Source organism: Mus caroli, unplaced genomic scaffold, assembly GCF_978045245.1.
Source record: "Mus caroli unplaced genomic scaffold, Mus_caroli_1 scaffold_2, whole genome shotgun sequence".
NCBI classification, from domain to species: domain Eukaryota; kingdom Metazoa; phylum Chordata; class Mammalia; order Rodentia; family Muridae; genus Mus; species Mus caroli.
Window position 1 is genome coordinate 102,822,058 of NW_028227257.1, and position 26,770 is coordinate 102,848,827.

General features: G+C 42.0%; 1 protein-coding gene across 9 annotated transcripts in view; it reads left to right on the top strand.

The window, feature by feature from the left end:
* Positions 1 to 26,770, top strand: part of Znf385b (zinc finger protein 385B) — a 402,760-nt gene that overhangs the window by 280,292 nt on the left and 95,698 nt on the right. The window contains exon 1 of one of the 9 annotated variants that reach the window (XM_029474272.2): positions 13,102 to 13,312. The exons of 5 other annotated variants lie outside the window; for them this stretch is intronic. The gene's annotated coding sequence lies outside the window, so the exon portion shown is untranslated. Of the gene's footprint in view, positions 1 to 13,101; positions 13,313 to 13,357; positions 13,951 to 26,770 lie in introns of those variants that run through there. 3 more of the 9 variants (XM_021151825.2, XM_021151808.3, XM_021151816.3) reach the window with 3 other exon arrangements.

The following is a 26,770-nucleotide window of genomic DNA, read 5'->3' on the forward strand; positions in this document are numbered from 1 at the left end:
GGTAAATGCCCCTACCATTAAACCTAACGACTCGAGTTCAGTGCCCAGGACCCATATTATAGAAGGAGAAAACCAGCTTCCCTCAAGTTCTCCTCTGATCTTCACTCACACACACACACACACACAAACACACAGATACACCCCTTGTATGACCTGTATACATGCATACACACAAACACATATACATAGACACAACACATAAACATACAAATGTAGTATTAAAAAGGAAGATAAATGACTACTATGGTAAGTATTTATTTTCCATAAATAAATATATATATAATAAAAATATATATAAACATGTAAAGTGTATAAAATATAAATAAATTAAAAATAATTTGTTCTGATATTACACAGCAAAAAGCTATGAACAATGATAATATTTTATCTATTCAAAAAAAGCTGGATGGGATTTTAAATGTTTCTGTCACAAAAAACAGACATGCAAGGATACCTTGCCCTAATTTGAGCATTTTACCAAGCTTAAGCATGCACACGTTTTGTGTGTGTGTGTGTGTCTAAACATTGCATGGTATATCATAAGTAAGTATAATTTGCAATGTGTCAATGTGTCAATTTAAGAAGGGAACTCATGGAGGAATTCTTACAGATTTTCTACACATACACACACACACACACACACACACACACACACACACACACATGCTATAGACATATACACCTCACTAGGTAAACAATATGAGTTTAATACATGTGTACCTATTAAACCATTTCTCCAGCTAAGTCTATTACCAGTCACCCCATATATAGCAACAGCAGAGTAAAGAAATGGTCACATCCGAATGCATCCTGGTAGCCAACGAGCAACTCTCAATGCATCATCCCCCAAAACTAGCTTAGCATAAAAGCTGTTTCACTGATGGTGTTCATTCACTAAGCCTTCTATCTCCAGAGGCCACGTGCAACTGGCTTGGGATTATGTGCACTGTCAAGGGGAGGAAATGAATGTAAACTCAGGGAAAACTTGGGTGACCTTCCCCCAACTCTTTCTAGAGGTGGGTATCAGTGGGTCCAGTCTAGTGGGGGTCTCATGTTAATTTCAAGTTAGCATTGGCTAAGTCATTCTCAGAAGACTGTCTCATGGTTCCTTCCTTACATTCTAAACAAAACAAACAAAAAGATACTGATACCAACACATTTTGACATAACTAAATTACCACTTAACCTTCAAAATTAATTTTGGTAAAGAGAGAAATAGCCTAACTCTCTACATATCTACCCAGAGTCAGCTCTTTTGGAGAGCTTTACTTCACATGGTTTCTTCAAGTTGGTATATTGCACATGGGGAGGGAAACAATGATTGTAAGCCAAGGAGAATTCCCAAGAAATACCATTTTCACTTTTTTCCAATAGAATTCTAGCATTTAGCAAGTTGTAAACAGATCTAACCAAACAGAGTGTTAGCCACTGTGCCATCTCACTAGCCCTAGAAATAGGTTTTCTTTTAACAAGATAAACATTTAGTGATTTCTTTCTATAAAAGGAAACTAAACACAAGTAAGTTTGAGTTTCCCCATGAGTATGGAGTATCCAGTGGGCGGCACCATAGATACCTGGCTATGCTCTTGGGAGCAGAGTCAGCTCAGAATTCAAGGGTCAGTAGTTCTTTTTATATTTTTATTATACATTGTTTGTGTGTGACATGGGGGATAGGGGACATGCATTGCCATAGCCTACTCATAGAGACGAGGACAAATGTATAAAGTCAGCTCTCTCTTAGCAGGTTTATGTGGCCTCAGGGACCTGATTCAGGTCCCAGGCTCACAGAGCAAGCACCTTCACTTCCTTAGCTGTCTCACGGTGGATGATCAGTAGTTCCCAAGGAGGGTTCTCATCAGAGCACAGCCAGCAGTGGTGAGACTTGAGCAGCAGCATCCATATGCAAAGGCCCAAGGAGGAGGAAGGTCCACGACAGCAATGAGGCCAGGGAAGGACCCAGGTGAAGACAAGTTCCAGAAGGCAGGGATAAAATGAAGTTGATGAAGGCAAGAATGAGAGTGGGCTGGAAGGTGGCTCAGCGGTTAAGAGCACTGACTGTTCTTCCAGGGGTCCTGAGTTCAATTCCCAGCAACCATGTGGTGTCTCACAACCATCTGTAATGGGATCTGATGCACTCTTCTGGTGTGTGTCTGAAGATAGCTATGGTGCACTCATATAAATAATAAATAAATAATATAGTTTTTAAAATGAGAATACGTGAAGCCAGGAGCTCACTTACTGAGCTCTCTATCTGGAGCAGCTTCTCTTCAGTCTCAGGAGCAGCAGAGGAGAGGATCGCAAGTCCTTGTGTGCTCACATATGTTTCGGGAGGATGCCTTTGTGTATACATTTGACTTTGGATATCTTTCTTTCCTTATTCTTGCTTCCGTATAGTTTGGCTAGAGGATCTGTGCCTACTAATGTAAGGAATTTGGCACCATGCAAGTATTTCAGTGTTTATGGTTTCCATGGTTAACCAGTACATTTCACCATTGTTTAATCCCTGAGGTTTGGGGGGGGGGGAGGTGGTTAGTTGGTTAGTTGGGTTTTTTTTTGTTTTGGGGGGGGGTTGCAATTTTTTTTGCATTTTTCTGCCCCTGTTCTGTATGAAGCAAATACCTTGCCCAGAGGCAAACAGAAATAGCTTGTATCTAGCTATGTACTTCACTATGAGTAAATATTTAAAATAATAAAATAAAACTGTAAAAATCGTAGAGAAGGTCATCTAGTGTGTGCTGTGTTCATTCATTGTACCCAGCAGGGACTGTGCGGGCTGATTAGAATTAGTTCTGATCTGTGTTTCAGCCACAGAAAAGTGTGATTTTACCCTCCTGTCCCACTACTCTTTGTATAAATTATGGTTTCTTTATATTTACCTAGGTGAAGTGCAGTTGATACACAGGATTTAAAATCTTTAATCTAGGGATGGGTGGTAATTTGACACCCTTGTTTTGATGACTTTTCATTTGTTCATCTCTCATAGGCCAGGATTTTATTAATTTTTAAAATGTCCGATAGAAGTATCTCAGTGAAGAAATGTTTTTAAAACCATCCCTTTCAGTTCACAGGACCAGTTCTGCTTAAAGATGAAGCCAGACATAGCTAATAATAATTCTAGACTTTTTACCAACTGACTGTCAGAGTTCATTCTTCGCTGTGGCACTCTAAGGGTGTGTTTTATTCTATTTCTCCTGTCCATGAAGGAGCTGAAATGTAAAGAAATTAAGAGTTTTCCATAGCCACAGAGGCGGTAGATCTGAGGAACCTTGGCGTTGCTGAGTGCAGCCTTATTTTCTTCCTCCGAGCTGGCTTGAAATATTAATGATGCCCTTGAAAGTGTTCCCATCCGGTTTGGGTTTTTTTTTCCTCAGGTATATTGATTTATATTTTTTTAACTTAAAAACTTCACAGCAGACGACTTCGAAATGGTTCAGAAGTTATTAAGTTTTCAATTTAAAAGTAAAACCTAACTGTGTCATATGTGACATGTCTGATTGAGGAAAATAATAGACTTAGCTTTTGAAAAGTTTCTCCCCAAAAAATCTCACTCTTGAGTATTTTTGGGTTTAATCTTTGTCTTTCTTCCTGGTAGCTACTAGCTTAGCAGTTGTTTAGCCTGGCAAAACGAAATTTAAATTATAGTTGCTTTGATCCAATCCTAAATGCTATTACTTAACTTTTAATTTTACTTATTTATTTTTGCTTCCAAGATCAATATTGGAGATTAAGAGAAGACTAGAATTCAGATGTGGTGAGAAAGCTTACAGACTGATACAACTTAGTATGGAATCACGTGTAAAGTTGGAGAAGATATATTTCGGAGATTATGAGTTAGCATCTAAGTAACATTTTTTTAAAACCTTTGGAGGTTCAGCATTAATAAGCTAACTTCAAATAGTTGAGAACATGATCTTGAAATAATTACAAGTGTGAATTCTTGCAATAATACTCAAGATACCTGAAAATCAAATGTAGTTTTAGAAATTCAAATAGTTTGTAATGTAATGACTATTCCAGGAACATGTATGATGACTAATAGCTTTTATATGACGATTATCTTTGAGTAATGGGTTATAGATGAGAACCTCCCTCAAGAGTCTTTTTTATTTGTAGTTGGCATGAGTCTGTCCTGCTACATTGAAAAGGCAGAACAGCATGAAGGATCAGGCTGAGAACAGTCTACTATATCCAATTTGACTCCCACACTCCGTGCATCATATCTGAAAGGTGGAAGCCGGAATACCTAACTTGGAGGGCTGCTCAGATCAAAGATCAGAAATTGATTTTCCCTCAAAGTTGATCCTTACCTCTGTGTACTTTTTCTTTCTCACACCCAAACTTTGCTCTTGTCCATTCAATAACAGCCCAAGAACCACTGAGTTACCATGCTCTGCTTCAATAACAGCCCAAGAACCACTGAGCTACCATGCTCTGCTTCAATAACAGCCCAAGAACCACTGGGTTACCATGCTCTGCTTCAATAACAGCCCAAGAACTACTGAGCTACCATGCTCTTCTTCAATAACAGCAGAACCACTGAGTTACCATGCTCTGCTGACCATACTTTTCCTCTATGTGATTTTTCTCACCCTCCGTTCTTGATTTTTAGAACCACAGACAGCCAAATATCATTTTAGAATCCCAAGATCCTTTGTCATTCTGTGCCAAATCATGAAAGCTGACCTGTGTCCTGTCCTGCTCCTTGATCTATGCCAGAGACAGTCCCGCCTCCAAGCTTCGTCTACACTTCCTGAAAACAGTCACCTTGTCTGTCCACCTCAGGGACAGCTCTGGAAAGCAGTCCTAAGCTGGCATCAGAAACAGTTTCAAGGCCATCGGTGCATAATGCTTATGGAGTCCCAGAAAGAGGGCTGGTAAGGGGGAACACAGATTTCATGGGGTTGATGCATCTGGCCTGGAGACTAGGAGGGGCATGTCCAGAAAGACTGTATATGATGTGGATATTGTTTAAAACTCCATCCAAGGATGTAAACAAACCTTAAAGACTGCAGATACATCTTTCCTACACAGCCTTTTAACTACTTATATTTCAAGATTGTGTACCTCCACCCTGTTGTGTCCTAGGAAGCAGTTTCCAGCAGTGTTTAAGAGCAGCCTTGCAAGGCAAGGCAGAGTTCTGAGTGGGTTTGCTTTCTGAGTTGTCCACTTTCTGACCCTAGAGCCCTGGGCACAGTGTTTTATCTGCTGAGTAGAGGTAATAAAATCTTGCTGCGTGGTTGTAGCTCAAGTAGAGAGGTTAAGTCTTTAAGAGGCTTAGCTCAAGTGACTGCTCCGTAGATCACTGCCCTGTCATCATCTTCATAATCACCAGCATGGTTTTCACAGCTGCGATTCCTCATTGTCCGTAACTACGTGATGACCTTGGGCGAATCACATGGCCTTTCAGAACCTCTATTTCTTCATTTAGACAGTGTCTGGGTGTGGGATAATTAGGATTCTCACTGATTGAACAAGAATCGCACACAGCTCTTCCTTTCCCTTCCCATTCAACTTTGCCATGACTCCCCCCTCAATCTCTCTTGGAAATTATGGACGGACTAGCTACTGTGCATGCAATATCACCATGCACTTTATTTTGATTAAAGTTGATATGTGAGGATCTGAATCTTTTGTACTGTACTGAAATAGTCTGGATTAAATACGCAGTTACAATATAAGTCGTTGCCTACAGAAAGATCCATTGTAGAGTTTCTGTACTCATGGGCTTTTCTGGTAAATTAAAAATCAGATCTGATTTACAAAAACATACTGAGTTTGCCTGTAACTCTTCAGAAACATATAAGTATTTTTTTAATCTCTTTGAATTACAGTCTTAGTGAGTTGATTTAATCTGATTTTTCTCTCTCTCTCTCTCTGAAAAACAAGCATGACTGCAAATATTTGTAGCAAGTTCCTGGATATGGGGATTCCATGAATCCCAAATCAAGAATCCTGGCATTAAACCAAAACAGAGATAAAGCCAGGGAAACTGGAATGCACGGGCGATGTTGGGGCCCTTTCTAAATTGGGGCTTCGATAACCTGGGCCCTTAGCATCGTGGAAGCAAACAGAATAACATCTGCCGTAGGTGGTACCCTGTACCAAGCACAGAGCTATGAAACTTATGAGAGCCACAGTGTCATCCCCTATCCAAACATGAGAAGGCAGTTGTTTCAGGTAAAGGATCTTCCAAAGACCTATGAGTAGTAAGTGGTGGAAGCAAAGCGCCAAATTGGTCTTGCTGTACAGCTATTTCAGGGTGGTAAAAAGCCATCCATTCCTTCCTGCTTCTTCCCAAGCTCCAGATCTTTACACAAGAGATCACAGACAGAAATGCAAAGATTGTTCTTCTTTGTGATCTCTGCACCAAGTACCTCTGTAAACAGCATGGTACTGACAGCCAGTCTTGCCTTCTCTCGTGCTGGAAGTCTGGCTGTCTGGCAACAGTGTGGTGCATTGCTGCTGGGATGGACTGGTGGGCAGAGGACTGAGAGATGACAGACTCTCTTGGCCAGACATGACTCAACAGTTCTGATCCCCTACGTGCCCCAGGAAGAGTTCACCGCTGATGGCTATATAAAACAGTTGTCAGCAGAGAGGTGGCCTCTCAGATTCAGAACGTCCCATCTGCCAAGTCCCACATGGAGAAAAGTGAAGACAGGGCCCATCTGGAAAAGATGACCTGCTTCTAGAAAGATTTATTACACAGCGGTCATGTTGCACCCATGAACGTGCTCCCCCAAGTTGACTCCTTCCTTCCTTCCTTCCTTCCTTCCTTCCTTCCTTCCTTCCTTCCTTCCTTCCCAATTAAGAAAACTCATTAATCTCTTCAAAATGAAGGGATAGCCAGAGGGCCTTATCCGAGGGTTAGAACAGCCAGTCTTGCTGGAATTCTGTCTTGGCATTATAATCTAATAGTGACCTTTCTTCATAAACAGCCTAAGTCAATATTGTGAAGAAATTGCCCTGGTTTGCATGTTACGGTGAGGCCTGTGTCCTCATATTCTAACCGGTCAAAGAAGATTCTTAGTGAGCTGAGCCTGCTCACAAATCCATTTTTGGTTTCAAGTCATTTTAAGATATGCTATCTTATCACCTCAGACTTCACAGTGCATTTTCACACTGATATTAAAGGCACTGTGTGGCTTGGGATTTGATTTAGATTTTCCTTGTGATTTCCCACATGATCCAAAGTGTCTGACCTTTATTTGGCATTAATGAGGAAAACACACCTTGAGAATATTTGAGAGGAAATATGCACATTTAGGAATGAGTGACATCTTACGTGTCATTTTTTTCTCACAGGCTATGGATGGTACAAATGATAAAATTCTTAGACCTCCAGTGAGAGGAGACTCACAAGAAATGCTTATGTAAAAGCCCTTGATATACAAATATGTGGAGATGAATAACAAACTCATCGAGCGTTACTTGTTCTTAAAAATACATTAGTGGGGAATGACATTGAGAGATGGCGCTGCCGGGAAGGAGAATTTTGATTACCTGGCACCCAAATAAAAAGTTTTGCCTGATAGTATGTACCTGAAATTCCAACTCTGAAGAAGCAGAGACAGGAGAATTCCTGAGGCTGCCTGGCTAGCCAGTCTAGGCCAAATCATAGCACTCTGGGGACAGTGAGAGACCCTTTCTCAAAAATGAACAAAAAACCAACTGTGGAGAGCAATTGAAAAAGACACCTAATGTGGAGCTCTGCCCTCCACATATAACACGCGCTCGCGCGCGCGCGCACACACACACACACACACACACACACACACACACAGAGACAGAGAGAGAGAAGACAAAGAGTTGTCAGGGACAAGGATATACCCTGGTTGGTAGAGTGTTTTCCTTCTACTACCAAAGCACTGGGTTCCATCCCCAGCACACATGTAGTAAGTCTTACTGCTTAAAAAGTGGAAGAAGCAGGGGGGTCAGAAATGCAAGGGCTTCAGCTACATAGTAAGTTCAAGACTGGCCTGGAATGGTTGAAATCCCATCTCAGATAAACAAACAGACAAATAAGTTGACCTCTTTGAAGTTTAGGATAAAGCTTTATGCTAAACTTTATAGATAATGCATTTCTGTGTCTTGTGATAACTCTAAATGGGACCATTCTGTTCCTAGTTTGTCAAATGTACATATAACTCAGTGGGTCCTTTAAATTAGCCCATCTATGGGCTGAGATATTTACATGCCTACAAATGGAGATAAACACAATGTATTTGGTAGATTGAGCAATTGCCATATCTTACATATGCCCAAGATGCTTTTGTTCCCAATTGTGTGGCATCACAACTATGATAATGAAATGCCGTATTTGAATGTTACTAACTTCCTAAGAACTTTGTAAATACTAAGAAAATGATTACAATAATATAGGAGAAGCCCTTAACATCATAATGACACTAAAATTGTATCTTCATATGATACTAAAGTTGTGTGTCCTCATTGGAATGACTGGAGAAAGTGTGGCCTTTCACACATTTAAGATCTCTCCTGAGTGACTGCCCTGGGTCTGGCACTGTTTCAGAAGCTGGGGAGACTTTCTGAAAAATGGCTGTTGTGTTCTTGCTGACTAAATTCTGGAGAGGAGACAAGGAGCTTCTACAGAGCTGGAGTTGGACAGGGGAACCTGTAATGAGGAAACCGCTTTGGAAGGTAGTAATTTGGCATTCTGGAAAATAAAAGGGAGACGAAGACCTTGGGGAAAGGGGAAGAGGATGTTACTAAGTAGAATTTGACTTGAGCAAGGATGTCACCCTGTGGTAACTGTAGACCATGCTAACATGTACGACTTCCCTTAAAGTGCAAGGGGAAAGCCTTTCACCTTGGCATCATCAGATAGATATTTTTAAACACTTTGCTTGGCTGCTAGGTTGAGAACCAAGTATAGGAGAGCATCGGCGGCTCCACGTATTCTTGGTGAGAGCTGGTAACTAGGGTGCAGACAGAGGTGGTCTGGAACTAGACCATGGAGTGAGTGACACAAAAGCTAGAAGCGGAGGTAGAAACAATAGGATTCGGTGACACCTGGGATACAGGCAAGAAGCCAAAGGGAGCATCAAAGAAGCACAGGTATTAAGATCTTGGTTGCCGGGCAGTGGTGGCGCACGCCTTTAATCCCAGCACTTGGGAGGCAGAGGCAGGCAGATTTCTGAGTTTGAGGCCAGCCTGGTCTACAAAGTGAGTTCCAGGACAGCCAGGGCTACACAGAGAAACCCTGTCTCAAAAAACCGGGGGGGGGGGGGGAAAGATCTTGCTTATGTCCTGATTTTCAGTGACACGTTCTCTGGCCATTCTAACCCTTTTAGTTTTTCCTTTTATGGCAGTAGCTGATTATTAAGCTCATAATATTAGTATGTCTAAAGCATGACTCCAGGTGTTAGGAAGTATTTGTGAACATAAGAAAGACTTCTGGAGGCTCTTCTCTTCCTGTCCTGTAGCCTTTTGGTTTGGGTTTATTTTATTTATTTAGTTGGTTGGTTGGTTTTTCTGGGTAATTTTTACAAAGTTCCATGCGTCTTATTAGTCTAAAATTGTTCTAAGGAGCCACTTTTCAGTCCATATGTCTAGTTAAGTGAATGAGGAAGCAAGGATTAATATGGATAATCTAGCCTCTCCATAGATAACCTTATAGGTTTGCCTGCTTTGAATATGCAAATGTGTGACAATCCAACACTACCATCACATCAGTGAAACACAACCATTTTTACATTAAAAGACGGTCATTTACTTGTTCAAAAGTTAGTTGGAGACACCAGACCTCTTTAGTGATGAAATTAAAAGTGTGTCAGTTAGTCATTCTGTATTTGTAGGAAGGAATTCATATAAAAGTGCAGATGCTGGACTATCTGAGACCACCATCAACTAAACCATAGTTCACAATGAAAAAAAAAGAGCTAAAATTTGGAATTCTGAGTAAAAATAAAAAAGATAACTTCTGATTTCCAAAAATTAGAATATATTAACATTTTTAGGGCTTTGTGAATTCATACCAATTATAAATTGATTTTTTTTAACAAGATCATGTTCCATTCACAAAAAGTAAGCACTTTTTCACACATAGAAAAATAAGCTCTGGTTATGGCTCTCTGAGTCTTCACATAGAACAAAGATCATGGTTCAGGCTTTCAAAGGAAGAGAGGCCATACCCAGAGTACGCTGCCTCCATTTCAAGTCCTTTGTAGTAATGTTGCCATAGAGATGTTGTTGCTAGCACACTGTTGTACTGAATGCAGCTACCCAAGAGTTAACAAAGTTCCTGGGGTCTATCCAGGAACTCAGTACTCACCTGTGAGCTCATGTTCAAGGAAAATGCTTCTGAGAACTGGAATGTTGGACTTTGACTGCAGGGCTGGAGATAACAGCGCTGTAATGTGTTTGCACGACCAGCCCGAGGGAACACCTTGATCAGTCTTCAGTATCCAATAAACTGGTGTGGTGGGACAAGTCTATAATTCCAGGACTCAGGAGATGGAGGTAGGAGAATCAGAAGTTCAAGATAATCAATCCTCAACTATCTAGTGAGTTTGAAGCCAGTCTGGAATATATAAGACCCTGTCTCAATAGGAAGAATAAAAGAATGGATCCCATTTGTAAGGGGTAATCCTCTACTCGTGATGATGTTTGTAATTATCATCAGGAAAGAAGACCATATAATAATAGCAGAGCTATTCCCTTAATCTAGTTCATTCGCTCAAGATATCTAACTGAGTGTCTTTTCTGGACAGTAGAGAAGGCAAAGCAGCAACCAAATCTACTCTCTTAACTCCGAGGAGCTCAGGGTTCCTTGTGTCAACACTGCCATACAAATCGCTGTCTTCAGTACTGTAATAGACATGGAAAAGAAAACATTTCATGCCTAGAAGAAACCAAGATATTTTTCTTAGGAAGGTAGAGAATAGCTTCCTGAGGAAAAAAATGGCCTCTAAAATGGTGTATCAAACAGAGAGGACTTAAAATAAGACAAACAAGGAGGCACCTGGGAGGGATGGCATGAATGAAGTATCAGAAAGTATACCAGGCCTAGAAACAGCTGCCGCCTTATGTGGCGAACATTCCCAGGGGTGGGATGGGCGAACATCACCCCCAATCTGCCATTGCCTGAGGCCAAGAGAGAGAAAACCAACAGCAAAATTAGGCACTGCTCTTGATGGAAACCTTGTTTAAGTAATTTTATAAAACAACGTAAAGGAATAAATAGTTCTGTTAAGTTTGAAGATGGCAGAAGATGCTGAGCTGAAGCCCTGGGGAGGGAGCACCTTGGGGATGGGATGGCTGAGGGATGCTGATAACACACGGCCTTCTATATTCTAGGCACCATAATAAAAGTTTGCAGCATCATGTCCTCAAGCTCTGCTCAGGGGATACTATTATTATTTAATGCTTGCTCATCAGCTGAGAAAATTGTATCTTAAAGGGCAATTAATTCATGAAATATTTAGTATGTAGCAGAGAGATTATATGGGTGTGTTGAATTTCCGGTCCATAACTCACAGAGGGAAGTCGCAGAAGACAGGTGAATAGGAACATGGTTGATTCAAGGTGCTTCCATTGCCTAATATTGAGTACAATGGGTAACATTATGTTAGTGTATTGAAATCTGTGTGGACTCCATCTAGGGAACCACATCTTATTAAGGAAACTGAGGCTCCCCTCCCAAATTTTCTAGTCTCCTTAATCAAAGAATTTAAGGACAGACTCGGTAGGATGCTTCCTTGAAGTTGAAAAGAAAACACTAAGGGAGTTAGAAGTGGAGGAAGAGCAGCCACATACAAAAGGGAAGGCAGTTTCAGAGGAAGAAGAGAAGGCCCAAACTATGGAAGAAAGAATATATATATATATATATATTCTCCAGCTTTCTGGGTGAGGACAGCAGAGAGGCTGAGAGACCTAACAACAGTCTCTAGTAGGCCAGAGACTCCTTAAGAGAGATTCATCCTGAGTGAAAGTTTAATTTTACAAAAAGGCAGAATCCCAGCATGACTGTCTTATTTTTTTTTTTTTACATTACTCCCCAGAAACTAAATACTATGTGAGTAAGACACACACAAGTGTTAGTCAGAGGGAAGAAAGCTCAGAGCTAGCCCGCCGTGTCCCATCGAAGGTACTCATGCCTGAGTTTATAGAACCTGGAGAAGCACCCAGGATCTAAGTTTAACATAGCTTCTAAGAGCTAATGTTAAAACTCACTGTTTTGAACTCTGCATTTGATTTTTATATTAGGTTTACTTTTCCCTGGTCGTGACTGTGCAAACCTGACATGATTGATTTTGAAGCGTTGGCTCTGGCTGGCAACGGTACTGAGTTGCACAAGGTGTGTGCAAACATCGCTGAGCTGCCCTCGAACTAAATTCATCCGTACTGGTGACAAAACCTCCCTAAGCCCCTACACCAGCGTTAACCACACCATGTAACACAGACACATCACACCTCATCCTTACTCTGACCACAGAGCCAAGACCCAAATGCCAGGAGATGGAGGGTGGCATTGGTTAAATATGGGAGTAGATACTGTATCATTTTACTCCCAGGCCTAGACAAGTGCTAATTTCAGCAGGATAATTCCCCCACATAACTGAAATTAGGGTTTTGAGTTGGAATGCAGAGACATCACTGCTAATGTTGTCAACATCAAATCGTCATCAGCTTTAGCCTTTTTTAATTATATGCTCTGAATCTTTACTTAAAGCCTAAATTTCCATGGGAAACGAAGCACTTTTTTTTCCACATACCAAATAGCTTGTAAATAAACTGTTCTCTGCTAACAGAATACAAATTGGGTCTATTTGGGAACAGGTTCTGCTCAGAAATAAAAGGCAAATTTAAATTGTAGATCTGGCTGCCCATTTAGGAAAAACAAAACAACCTCTTGAAATCTAAGCGATACAAAGAATTCCAAATCGTCGTGATAAATACTTTGTGGGCGTTGAGCTGTTTTGTTGAGGGAGGAGACAGGTATCTGATTTATCTTGCCACAGTGGAGCGAATGGGGGAATGGGAAAAATTACAATAAAGAAAGTGACTTGTCAGTCTTTTAGGATATATTTGGTTGGGCGTCGTCAGAAGGTAGCCGGCCCTCTCCCTGGAATCAAGTTGCAAACACTCTCCTCTATAGTAATTAGAGCTAGACAGCAATTACAGGACCTGTGATTTGTTCAGACGCAGTGCCTGCAGGCCGTTTCCTAGAGCCACATCTCGCAGTAGCACCGGGTTGAAATGATGGAAGAATTTATCTCTCAGTGTAATGCCGCGCACCAGGCGTGAGCGAAGGCGTGAGCGAGTGAGGACTGAAATCTTTAAAGTGAAGGTAAGCCTGGCTGGCTGTTCAGCATTCACGCTGCAGATAACTTCTCTGACAGAAGAAGAGTGTGACAGAAATATAAAATTGTTCAAAAGCTGCAGGAAAAGGGCAAACATCAGAATCAGGGTGGGAGAAAAATAATGCTTGCTAATTTTCAGACCCACCCACCCCCACTCCCTGCCTGCTCACACCCCACCTTACTTCTGGCTTTCCTAACTTGTTTGTATTTAAAGCGTATTATGGAGGCACTTGGCTAAATATCGTAAAGATGCGGTCGGATGATTCCCTGCCTGTCTGTCTGAGCTACAGTTCTTTTTTTTAGCTTTTGAAGTTTGTCGTAGAATAACTGCTGGATAAAAAACTGAAGCGTGTATTTAAGCAACTGCGTGAGAACTGCCCCTCCTCTTTTCTCTTGTCTTCCGGAGGTCTCTTTGGGCTGAGGCTGAGTCCACATTCTGACTGACAAGATAGTGACAGCCCGCCAGCAGTGAAATGGAGTGACGTGGGTGATTTGTGTTCCTGTCACATGAGTTTTAGGACAGGCAAATTTTGGGCTGTAATGGCCCGGTCCATCTAGTTTAAGTCAAGCTCAAGGTTTGTTTGTTTCAGCGTTTGGCAGAGAACTCTCTTGGGAAGGCTGGTAGGTAAGCATAGCTCCCCCAGAGGGAGCAGTGTGTGCCTGCCAGGGGGAAGGCTTTTGTGTGTAAAATAGGTATTTGTGACATTACTGACTCCCACTTGAAAGCTGTGTTTTCTTACCATTTCCCTCTCTTTCTTCCAATATTGCGGTTTGTAAAACATGAAGAGAAGTTACTGTTAGGAATGGACCCGGGGATCCTTGGCACCAGGAAGATGTTTTTATCTCACCACTGGCCCCAGTGGGACTTTTAGGTGATTTGGAAAACATTGAAACAGCATCAAGTTCTTGTATTCCACCTAACTGGTGGATCAGAGGTGTGAACACCGAGGCTTTGGTGAACCCCTACAACAGAAACTAGTGTGTTAAATCCAGAGCTCATTAATGTTTCCAAGGTCCTTCAGGTTCTGTGATGTGCGATCTCCTAGGCTGTGTTGTTACAGGTAGTCAAGTAGGGTAGCACCAGATTTGAGAAGGAACTGGGTCTAGTCCTCTGCCTGCTGTTCTACCATTGGGTATTTTTTCTTTCACTGACATTTGCTACGTGTGCATGTGACATGTATGTGTGTTTGTGTTCTTATGTGTGCATACGTCTGTCATTTACATTTTCCCGTAGAGTCTAGAGTCTTCTGTAGAACCTGGAGCTCACTGACTGAACAGCACTAGCTACCCAAGGAGCTCCAGGGATTCAAACTTGCATCCTTGGGTCCTCAGACTTGCACAGCAAGCAGTTGACAAATTAAGCCACCCTCCAGCAAGGCACCACGTTTGCTTTTCTCATGAACTGGTTTACTTGTGTATTCCACGTAAAGCATGGGATGACCATAATCCACCCAGGACTCTAGAAGACATCTTATTAAATATCTACATCAGAAGTCTACTTAGTATATGGAGTAGGACGATGGACCCTGAGGAGAAAAGCAATCGTGCTTGGATGACCCAGGACACAATGAAGAGTTTCTATAAAATACGCACTCAACGTCCATGGTGCAGCTACGTTTATAGAGTGCCCCCCTCTCTCACAGTGTCAGCAGATACCACACTGGAAGCACAGAGGAAATCAGTCCTTAGGTGTTGCAGCCAACATAACCGTGTGAGACATAACCACAGATGTCGGGCCTAGTAGAATTGTTGTGTCTTGACCAGATCTCATATCATCTTGCTTGCAGTCTCTCAGGTTTTAATGGAACAGCCTGAAAGTAATCAAGACAGAATTAACACAGCCAACTGTAAAGGAGGCAGAGGCAAGATTATATGAGTATTCTCTCCTTCCCAGTAGTAGTATGATGAGGGAGGGACGGACAAAGAGACGTTAAGGCAAAACAGGAAGGGATGAAAGGCAGGAAAGGCTGGCAGATTGGGAGTCAGGGTCAGCAACTGATAGGGGAAAGACAGAGGACTGTTAGAAAAAAATAGACAGACAAATCAACCCGGGTTTGAAAAATGAGTCAAGATTATCCAATTTGGGAACTTTACCTGGAATATGCGTCATCAACATATATTCAAGGAGCACCAGGTCCATTTTTATGGTTTTTTTCTCCTTTGCATTGGTGACTTTTAAGGCAGAAGTTACTTAGAAAGCTGTGTGAAGTCCAGAAGAGACCAAGAGTTAAAACAGATGGTTCTGAGGGAAACACTCCAGTCCTTGGCTACATTGTGCCATAGACCACTGAAAAGAAGAGGAATGGGTGCTATGGTAAAATGCTTTACTTTTGTGGGGTTCCTCGTTAAAAGCCCATTGTGTCCATCCCTCCCCACAGCGTTCTGATGAGCTAAGTGTTGCACAGGGGTGAGCAGTCCCATGAGGAGAAAGCGTACAGAAAGAAGGTAGTAGTGAATCCAGGAAATCAGTTTATGGAGTGTGTGCACAAGGGAGAAGTTAAAAAGATATTCCATGTCCACGAAAGGAATGTTATCTAGCTCTCAGAAAATCACATCATTTGCAGAAATATGGATGAAAACGTATGATGAGCTAACTAGATAAACCAGTCAGAGGGACAAAAGTCATGTCTCTTCTCTGTTCAATCATTAACAAGATTCGAAAGCATAAAAACAGAATAGCAAGGAACTTAGCAAAGGAGGGGAACAGGAAAGGCAGAGGGCAGTGTGGGCCAGTGGGCCAGACCTGTACTTACATAGGAAGGATAAACCTAGTGATTCCACAGACAGCGCAAGATGACTATAGTTAATGATATCATGTGGTGTAGTAGAGATTTCCTGGGAATAGATTACAGGTGCCTTCACCACACACTAAACTGCTTACCTACAGTAAATATCTCATGATGCTGGGCATAATATGCACTATTTATATAATGTTAGAAAGCCTTTTACTGCATGGAGAAGAACAGCAAGGTAGAGAAAACACCAAAGTCAAGTTATAAAAACTGCAATAATAAATATGTCTTTTGTTTTGTTTGGTTTTGTTTTGTTTTAATTAGAAGGGAAGGGAGGATGGATGGGCAGACAGACTTGGGAGATAGCCTAGATAGTAAAGTTGCCCTGTCAGGGCAGCCTGAGTTCAGAACCCACTGAGAAACATGCCAGGCATGGTGGCTTGCACTTGTGACCCCAGGGTTGTGGAGACAGAAACAGCCTAACTTACTTGGTGAGTCCAGGTCAGTAAGAAAACCTAGCTTTAAAAAAAAATTAATTAAATACAGTAAAAATGTAAAAATAAGTGGTGATGCTTTGGAACCACATTCCAGGTTGTCCTCCTGGCTGCGCATACACACACGCACATGTACTAACATGTGTGAACCTGCTCACACCCAAGTATCTGCACATATATGAACACACAGAGAAAGAAGAAAGAAATCCTGTACAAGAATAGCTAGAACAAAGCTAGTGTGCTGGTACAAGAGTAGACACAAGGCACAGGGCAGGGCTATCATCTCCACAGGATCACGCCCAGTGCAAACTGTCCTGGGCATTCATGCAGGGCCTTATCTGATGCTGCTTTGCATATCACTCAGGGCTCAGGAGCTGCTGCCTGACTGAGACAAGTGGAGTCCATTGCTAGGATGTCAGAGGTGGCCAAGCTCCAGAAAGTCAAGCCAGGCATCAAAGCACCCCCTGAAGCTGTCCTGTGGAGGATGAGCACCCTGGGGGCTACAGGATGTTCCCTGTTGATTTGTCACAGTGAGGTTGATATGATAGCAGGATCTTCTGGTTGCGTAGCTCTGTGCTTGGAGGCGGTTCAAGTCCCTCCTTCCTTGGTGCTGCGACTCCTGTGATCTTTGCTTTGTTCTGTTTTTGCTACACAAGAGAACGATCTCAGGGTGGGCATTCTAGGAGATAAAACTGGGAAATTCTAAATGAGGAAATGGTGCTGATTCTCTACCCTTCTGCAAATCTAAGACACGCTCAGCCACCGTCCTTCCTTCCCTCTCCTCTATCAGCCCTAATATCACCTTATCACTCACAGCCACTCACCCCACCCTGTGTAGAGTAGGGTTACACACTCAGATAGCAGGCTTCCCTGGGGATATCACAGTGGTCTTCATGCTTCATGTGTTCCTGGACGTCACCTAGGAGCCATCTCTGTTTCCAGGGAAGAATAGCTTCATTTGTGGTAGAGAGGGCCAGGAGCATCCCTTTCGATGATGGCTGCCATGATTGTTAATAGTCCCCTGGCAGTTTTCCAGTAGCTATTATTAGGCACGTGCACAAGGGGCCACAGTGGTTTCTGCTGTTTCTGTTATCCCTGAGATGTGTTTTCGGGGAGTCTATTGCTTTGCAGCGGTGAGGGGAACAACAACAGGTTTTTTTTCTTTTTTTAACAGTTTTTTTTTTGGAAGTGTTTGGTTAATATTTAAATCCAGGAAACCTTTTCCTCTCTACCAAGGTAGGAATAGAAGGCTCAGGCAGAGCAAATACCATGTTTCTGAAATTGAGCAAGCTTGGGTAGGGGGAGGGTGTCTTTTTAAGTGTATTATTTACTGTATACCACAATTCCTCCCCCACCTACCCTGTTTTAAGTTCTTAAATATAAATAGTCTAGATATTGAATGCAGAAACTGAAAATCTTTCTCACCAGGGCGTGAAACATTCTGTGTCCTGGAGCTAGAATTTACAGTAGCAGCTGGTGCACTGGCCTCCTGAGTGCCTGGATCCAGCCCCTTTCCTGCTGGCCCTTTGTGAGAGGCTGGCCCAAAAAGAGCCAGAGGCCAGAAGGGTCTGCTGCTTAGATCTGCTCCAGCAGAAGGACCATTGCCATTTGCTTAGGGAAAGGTGTCTTTTCAGACAGTGAGCTCACTGCAGTTCTGCTAGTGCTGCCATCTAACCCCACCGACCCAAGTATGAGTGTCCCCTACCACAATGCTGTTTGAATCAGTTATATTGATCCAAGCCGTGTGGTTAAAAGCGTGGGTTTAATGAACTCTGTTGCTCTCTCCTTTTCCCCTTTGGGGAAATTAAAAGACTTATTCAAAATGAGGCACTGCAATCAATCTTCTGCTAGGCTTTAAAACTGGGGAGAAATGGCGGTCCTTGGCCACATCTGCTTTTCTTCTATCAGATTTTTTCTTCCATTATTCATAGTGACAAAAAAAGTTGACATTAAAACCTTCCTTGAAAAAAAAAGCAATTATTTATTTTGTGTGTTAAAATTCTAAGTTAGAAAGCAAATCAGAACACTATGAACTTAAATGATTGAAGGTAAGGATGCCTTCTGGGGCGGCGCACATCTGTAACCTTGGTTCTTGAGAGGTAGAGGCAAGAACAGAGATGAATGATCTCCTCAGCAGCAGTGAGTTCACTCAGGGCCAGCCTGGGCTGTAAGAGACCTTATCCTGACCCTTCTCTAATTCCCCAAGAAAGATGATAATAATTACAATAATAAACCTGTAATTCTTATACAGCTTAGGGGGTACCAACTTAAATATTCAAAGCAGTGACACTGGCCTATGGACTCAGACTTGGTTCACTTGTCAAGTGTCATGGTGAACTCTTACTTTACTCAAATCAATTCTAAACTGTATTAATCTAAGCTATATTTCCCCTTAATAATATCTATATGAGATAGAACTTCTCTAGGAATATTCGATCACTTGGGAAACACAGTTATCTTTCCTAGGAAAGTCTTTTTAGAATACTTCCTACAATAAGCCATAGCTCTATGGTACAGTTAGTTTTCTAGCGTTCTATGTGGAGACAGCAAAAACCGTTGCTGTGTTTGTCTAAACAGCTTTAAACTGTTAGACTGCACGAAGTCTGGATGCCAAGGCCAGGAAAAACTGAGCAGACAAAACTTAGGACCGTCTCCCTGAGTCAGTTAGCCAAAAAAGAAGAAAAAAAGTCACCAGGCTCCTGTGTCTCTCAGGCCATGCCTGTCCTCAGACACTGTTAGTAAAACCATGTCTGGAGTTCATTCTGGCTTCTCTAAACACTTGGTAATTCAGGAACCAGCACATGGCATTCCCCTTTGATAAGACAGGTGTATTAAAATGCTGCTTTCAAAGCTGGAGAATGCATCTGTTAGAAGCCCGTTTTCCCATCTTTGAGTCTTCCATCTTGCACGGCTGTTCTTCATCCTATCAGGGAGCAAGTTAGAAGAACTATAATAAAGCTGAAATATTTCTTATTCAGCTTTGGCCATCTAAACTGAAATTGTGAAATGCTCCCATTTGTCTCAAAAGGTTGCCAGCTGCAGCAAAGCCTGTCAGGTACTTCCCTAAACCATAGTGTGCAGTACATAGTAAGTAAATCTCATTCTTTCTGCATTTAAATATAAGGAATTCAGTACATGGGCCGGAGAGTCAGAGAGAAATCAATCGCTACCTGGCTGTGTGTACACTGCTGCCACAGCGTGAGAAACACCATCTTCCTGATGAATTCATCATTTTGTATAAAAGCTGTGCATTACTGGTAAACTGAAGGACATCATGACTTGCCATCCATCACGGCTCCACCGCTGCTTTCTCACGCAGAACCTCAGAGCTTGCAAGCCAGACAGAGCAGGGAGCTTCCATGGGTTCCTTTGTATATACAGCATTGCCCCAGGCTTCTTCACTGGCAGATGCTGGGGAAGCTCTCTGCAGGCTGCAGGGCACAGGGAACCTTAGCTGCCCCAAGGCCCAGATGCCAACAGTTAAAATTACATAGCCTCAGAGTGTTGAAGGGGTAGCTCAGTGGCTAAGAGAATCTGGGTCCAATCCCCAGCCCCTACTTGGAAACCCACAAGTATCTGTAACTCCTCTTCCAAGGAATCTCATGTCTTCTGTCCCACACCCCCATATATACAAGGTACATATATGGTACATATATTTACATACACACAAGCAAAACACTTCCACATAGTAAATAAAACAATCTTTTTAAAAAATCATATAGCCTTACACTTCCAGATACACACTAGTCCCTTAGGCATCCCTGACATTAGTCCCTTCTTTGGTCAGGCCAGTGAAGAAGCGCCAACATCATGGAATGTTCATTAACTGACAGGTCACTCAGAGCACAATCAAACCAACCATGGAAAAGGGAACTCAGATCTCACCAAACACAATGTAATAATATGACAGCACTTGGGTACGTCCTTTTTAATGGAGCGATTTTTCTTTTTCTTTCTTCTTCTTTTTTAAAATAATGTAATCTTATTTTATGTGCGTTAGCATGAAAGTTACAGAGCTTCTAGAACTGGAGTTACAAACTGTTGTGAGCTACCATGTGGTTGCTGGGAATTGAACCCCAGTCCTCTGGAAGGGCAGCCAGTACTCTCAACCACAGAACTATCTCTCCAGCCTCCAGGGTTTCTTTTTTCTTATTTGTGCAAATGTTTTCTTAAGAGCCTGTTTCTAGAAACAGCTGTTAACGTATACAGAAAGGCACCCTGGGACCCCCCTGGTGCAATGGGCCAGCACACAGGACTTCACAGAGAGGCATCTTCTCTGTAGGAATGTGAAAAACTGCATAGCGGTGTACCTGGCCCTCAGATTAAGGAAAAGACATTTCTAGTACCTGAGAGATGACACTCTCATGCTGCCCTCCAGCCCCTCCAGCCCCCACTGCTGTCCATTCTGTCCTTAGAGACAGCCATGATCCGAAGAGCATAGGTTGAGTGTGTCTCACTATGCACTTCTTACGATTTTATCATCTGTGCCTGCTCCCACAGTCCTTTTCCTCAACGTTGTTTTTCTCAAGCCATCTATTATTCACTAATGTATATATAATCTGGCATCTTGGTATCGTTTGTTCTCACTGCCAGAGTCCTTTGTTACGAATATTTTGTACTACAAGATCCCAAAATGATTTTATTCTTTCTGTAGTTGATGTGTTGATTGCCTCTTCTCCAGGTGGGCCTCCCATTGCTAGGATTATTCTGTGATACTTCTGGCCAGCATCTGTCCAGAAGCGGAGTTGCTGAGTCACAGGGGATGATGTACTAAGCTGATGGGGATATTGTCAAATAGATTTTTTCCAAGTAGTTGCAACAATCTATGTTTCATCCTTGAGTCCTAGCTGCTGGCTCAATGCTTAGACTCTTTCTTCATTGTGGATGTAAGCTCATGGCTACAGAGTAGCATCCCCCTTTAACTATAACTCTCTAATCCCTGAAGCACCATGGACCACCTTCTGTAGAATTATTGACTATTTTAATAACTACTTTTGTGAAATTTGTCCATTTGGGCTTTTCTTCATTTTTCTTGTTCTAATTTTTTATTATGTTTCTAAAGATAAGGTACCTAAATATTTACCATCTATACTATATCTATGTGTGTTTGTGGATATGTATATGTGGATATACACACATATCATTAGATCTTTTCCAATTTGTAGGTTTTTATCATTTTTTGAAGGCATATTCTTGCTGCATCTCTGTCCTTAGTCGGATATATTCTTCAGTCTTCCTTTTGTGATCAATACCTTCAACTTCGAAGAAATCTTTGCTTATTCCAAGGTTATGAAGATGTTCTAGTTCTTCTCTTTAGTATTTTACCTCTAACCACAAACCCTGGAGTCTATACTGTTACATTTAAATATATGTGGCTTCTTTGATGTGCTTAAGCAGTACCCAATACCTTTCTCTCATAGTCACCTTACAAAAGACTATCCACTCCTCAAGGTTTAGCTTAGTAGTCAACTCATCTAGAGAAGTGTTGATAAACCCAACTTACAACCACATGCAATTTCTTTCTCCCTTTAACCTCCCAAAAATTGTATTGACATCACAGGACATGCCCACAGTTATTGAAGCATACATGACACTGGCTGTGTCTCAAGCACAAGACTTTGTTCCCTCATGGCAAGCAAGAGCTCTTCCATTTGAACTGTCTCCTCACTCCCTATGGCACAACATTTTCACAGTTAACTTTTGTGTATCCTGCTTTATATAGTAATGGTCTAAGTTTTCAAGTCAAGAGCAGGAATTTGGATCTAGTCTGCCTTAGTTAGGGATTTTATTGCTGCGAAGAGACACCATGACCATGACCACTCTTAAAAAGGAAAACATTCAACTGGGGCAAGTTTACAGTTCCAAGGTTTAGTCTGTTATCATCACGATGGGAAACATGGTTGCAGGCAGGCAGACATGGTGCTGGAGAGAGCTGAGAGTTCTATATCTTGGTCCAAAGGCAGCAGAAGAAAGACTTTGTGCCACACTGGGCATAGCTTGAGCATAAGAGATCTTAAAGCCTAACTCCAGAATAACACACTTCCTCCAACAAGGCCACACCTCCTAATTGCACCATTTCCTGTGGGTTGAGCTTTTAAACACAGAAGTCTATAGGGGCCATACCTATTCAAACCACCACACATGCTACAGCATCTACTGAATGACCTTAATGGCTCTAAAGTTGATCATTCTCCTCTGTAAAATGGAGACAGTAAGAGAAACTTTATGGAATTCTATTATAACTTAATAACCTGCCCAGTGCCTTGCATGTAGTAGAATCTCAGTGATTCTTATATTTGTTATTTGTAGGTTTTATTCTCTCTTAAAAGTAAAATAAATCCTGACACAGTTTATAAACACATCAATACCTTACCTTTCTGGTCCCTTATAACTATTGATTGAATGAAATAATTTGACTCTTTGGGGAAGATTATTTTAAAATCAATATTTTCTAGAACTAGGTCTCATAGAACTTTAAAACGTCTTACACCTTTTCGTTATCTCAGTACCAGACACTTAAGTTAATATCAAGAGTTTTAGCTCCTCCTCAGCAGCAAAGATTTTTTGTTTGTGTGTTTAGCATTTTAGATATCTTGGTTTAAGTTTAAACTCTTCTTCTCTACAGCTAGAGAATGTACCTAGGTCGTGAGAATGTTTTCAGCAATAACCTGGTAACAAAAACCAGCAACCAGAACTCAAACTTCCTGGATTTGAATTATTGCACCTGCATATATCAACTTTATAAAGCTGTAGTCACTCTGCGCCTCAGTGTCCTGTCTCTGATATCTAGTGATATCTTGTTTGTTTAGTGGTCTGCTGTAAGAATCAAGTGAGTATATAAGTATATGTGTGGATATGAATATGCATCAGCATGCATCTCTCTATGCATCTGTGTATATTAATAGTTGGGCCATGTGTAATGAACTTGGTCCACAGGGCAGTGCTATTTTTCTGTATCTGTCTTTATCAGCAAAGCTTTCTCATCTCACCCTTTCTTCAGGTAGCTGCCTCCTAGTGTTCATGCTTGCTCAGTAGACCTCTTAGTCTCTTCTATTTTCCTGACAAATGGACTGGGAGGAGAGTGGGTGTTGGTTGTGATGGGCAAATGGGAAATCCTACAAAGCGAGGGGCCCCCAAGCTGGGGAAGCAATGAGAAAAATGAACTGCCGCTCAGTTTAATTTCTTCAGAGACATCTCTAGGAGTTCCGTATTTGGCATCTGTGGCATGTTACGTTTTCTATCTCAGTCCTTGCTGAAGGGACATGCCTGACAGTGGCATGAGGCGCAAGCCCTGCGTGGTCGGGGACAGACTCAGCCTCTCTCTGTAAACACTTCCTCGAGTGGGTTGTCCAGCTCTCGTTTCTGAGAGTCAGACACTTTGTTTGTTTCTGTTGTGGCACAGAGATGAGGCACCAGGAAGCCTTGGGATTATAACCTAAAAGGGCCTTCAAGATCACATTTCTAAAGGTCAGAGACGAAGGCAATAATTCCAAGTGTCACTTGGCCCTCAAATGAGCTCTCATTGTGATGGATTATGACATAATCCATTGACATGATAAGGTACCTATTATGTTACAGAGGCAGTTGGCTGAAATAATAGGATTTTTTTTATGATCACAGTGGTGAGTCTTTCACGTATTACTGGCTTCATAGGGTAGATAAATATAACTTCTATTTGTCAAGACTCAGAAAACTGTAACTGTGCCCCCAAAAGTAGAGTACCTTGCCATGGTGAGTTAATAAACTCTACCACCAAAGTAAGGTACCTTGTCATCCTGAGCATGGTAAGTTAACAACACCACTTGGACAACCTTAGAAACATGCAATTAGGACTCTGACCCTGTCTCCCCTCCCTGACCTTGAGCAGGAAGCCAGCTCTTGCTGCTCTCTTTTCTTCCCTCCCCACTCCCTCTACCCCCTTTGCATTTCCTTCTCTAAGGAAATGACTGCCCGCCCCCAAAAAGCTCACCAGAACCAGAGAAGTAACTGTATACGTGTGTATATCTATATGCGCGCATGTGTGATTCTAATAGGAAGTTTGATAAATATATATGATTATAAAAAGTCTCATGAAATAAAGTGAAACCCTATTTTGACTTCATTCATTTATATAGAACTCGTGATGAAATTCAGTGCTTTACACACTGGCCTAATAAGGTTAGTGTCCCCAAATTGCTGTGAGAAAAATCTGTGGATTTTCTGACTAAACCAACTGGAGGAAGAAACGGTTTATTTTGTCTTAGAGGTTACAGTCCACCATCAAGGTAATAGAGGCAGGTACCTAAAGGCAGGAACTGTAGCAGAGACCACGGAGGAACCCTGATTACTGACCACTGTCCTGGCTTGCTCGGCCTTGGACGGCCCACCTAGAGATGGCATTAGGAACAGTGGGCTGGGCCCTCCCATATCAATCATTAATCAAGAAAAAAGCCCTACAGATACTACATCCCAATTTGATGGAGACAGTTCCTCAATTAAGGTTCGCACTTCTTAGGTGACTCTAGTTTGTGGAAGTTGACAAAAACTAACTGGCACAGTTAGTAATTAAAACAACAACAAAGCTGTTGATGTTGGAGAGAAAGCTTCCTGGATATGGGTGCCTGCTGAGTTTGGATGCCAACACCCACTGAAAGGTTTGCAGGGTACAGTGCACCCATAAGCCCGGGGTTGGAAGCTGTTGGGTGGCAGGCCAGAGATAGGAGGATGGCCAGAGATCCTTGGCTGACCAGTGAGGGCAGCTTCAGCTTCAATGAGAGACCCTACCTCACATAGCACTGAGTCACAGAATGACAGAACAGGACGCCTGTCTTCTTCCTATGGCCTCTGTCCACAGCTGACCTCTCGAGCGCACATAAACCAGATTCACCCATGCACACACATCTAGAGTCTCAGATTGCTGAATAACTGTAGAACAGCCAAAGACTCTCTTAGCATCGGCCATGTTCACCTTGCCCAAGGTGTCAACCACCAGTGTCCTTTTGTAGCCGCCTGTCTTCACACTTACACTTCAAGCTTAAGCACACTTTTTAAAATCTTAATAAACTGCACTTTATTTAATAACCCTCTTTCCCCTCAACCCCCAAGGGAGCCCTTTTGCATGAAAATGCTCATTATTTCAGTGTTAACCATTTTTCTTTTCTTTCTTTCTTTTTTCTTTCTTCTTCTTTTTTTAAATCTCAGCAAGTTCTTTGACTTTTAGAAAAATGGAACATTTTCTTGCAGGGTGCAAGGCGTCCTAGCCAAATTTCTCCTCACAACACTCACCGACTTTCAGGTACCCAAAGGTGACAAAAAAGGCTTGCCAGCAGCAGTAGCAAAATCTAGAATAAAATGACCGGGGATCAAAGCGTGAAATAACTTGTGACCTGAAAGGGGAGGGGGGGGGGGGCGTTCTGTGCTTTGTCTTTTATTTCCGGTCTGCAGAAGTGTCTTTGGAGGCTTTCTTTCTCGGTGAAGCAGTCTGTAAAAAACAGAAGCAGTGAGAGAAAGGTGAAGGATGGAGGAAGCCTGGCCTTCTCTGAAGATCCATCCGTACTTTAAAACAATCTGTGTTTAACGTGGCAAATTGCGTGTCGTTAAAATGCTAATGAAATGGTAAACAGCTGCTAAGTTTTTATGCTAATGATTGGCGGAGGCTAAGTAGTTCTCCAGCCTGTCTATTAGCATAGAGATGTGATTGGGTAAGGAGGATGGTGGAGCGTTCTGACCTTCACTGTTGGGGCAATCTGTGAGTTAGTTTCCCTTTGCATTCCGTTTGATCTGAGTTTGTTAGTACAGAGTGACTTACCAGGCCCTGGGGACCTCTGTATTACACACTGTTTTTTTATCATGGTCACCACTGAGGCCTGGGGGGTGGAACTCCCTTGCAGAGACCGACAGCCACAGGACAGTTGTGTTTGCTCAGTCGGTGGCTTAGATTGATTCTACCTACTTATTACCCTTCAAACTTAGAATTCTAATAATCATCATGATGATAAATTACTAAAGGCCAATTTCTCTAGCTTTCAATTTAGCTAGGATTTTAAAATAAGTCCTTTCAGATTTACCTCTGTGACATTTGATGCAATTATGTAATACATCATCTTGGATCTCCAAGTTTGAAGGTAGCAAGAGGAGTAGCATTACCTGATTAGGAGAGTAATGAGTAATTAAATGCCAGTGTGTATGCATTCCAGGCCAAACCAGATGACTGAGCATCAGAAAACAAAGGAAAACAAAG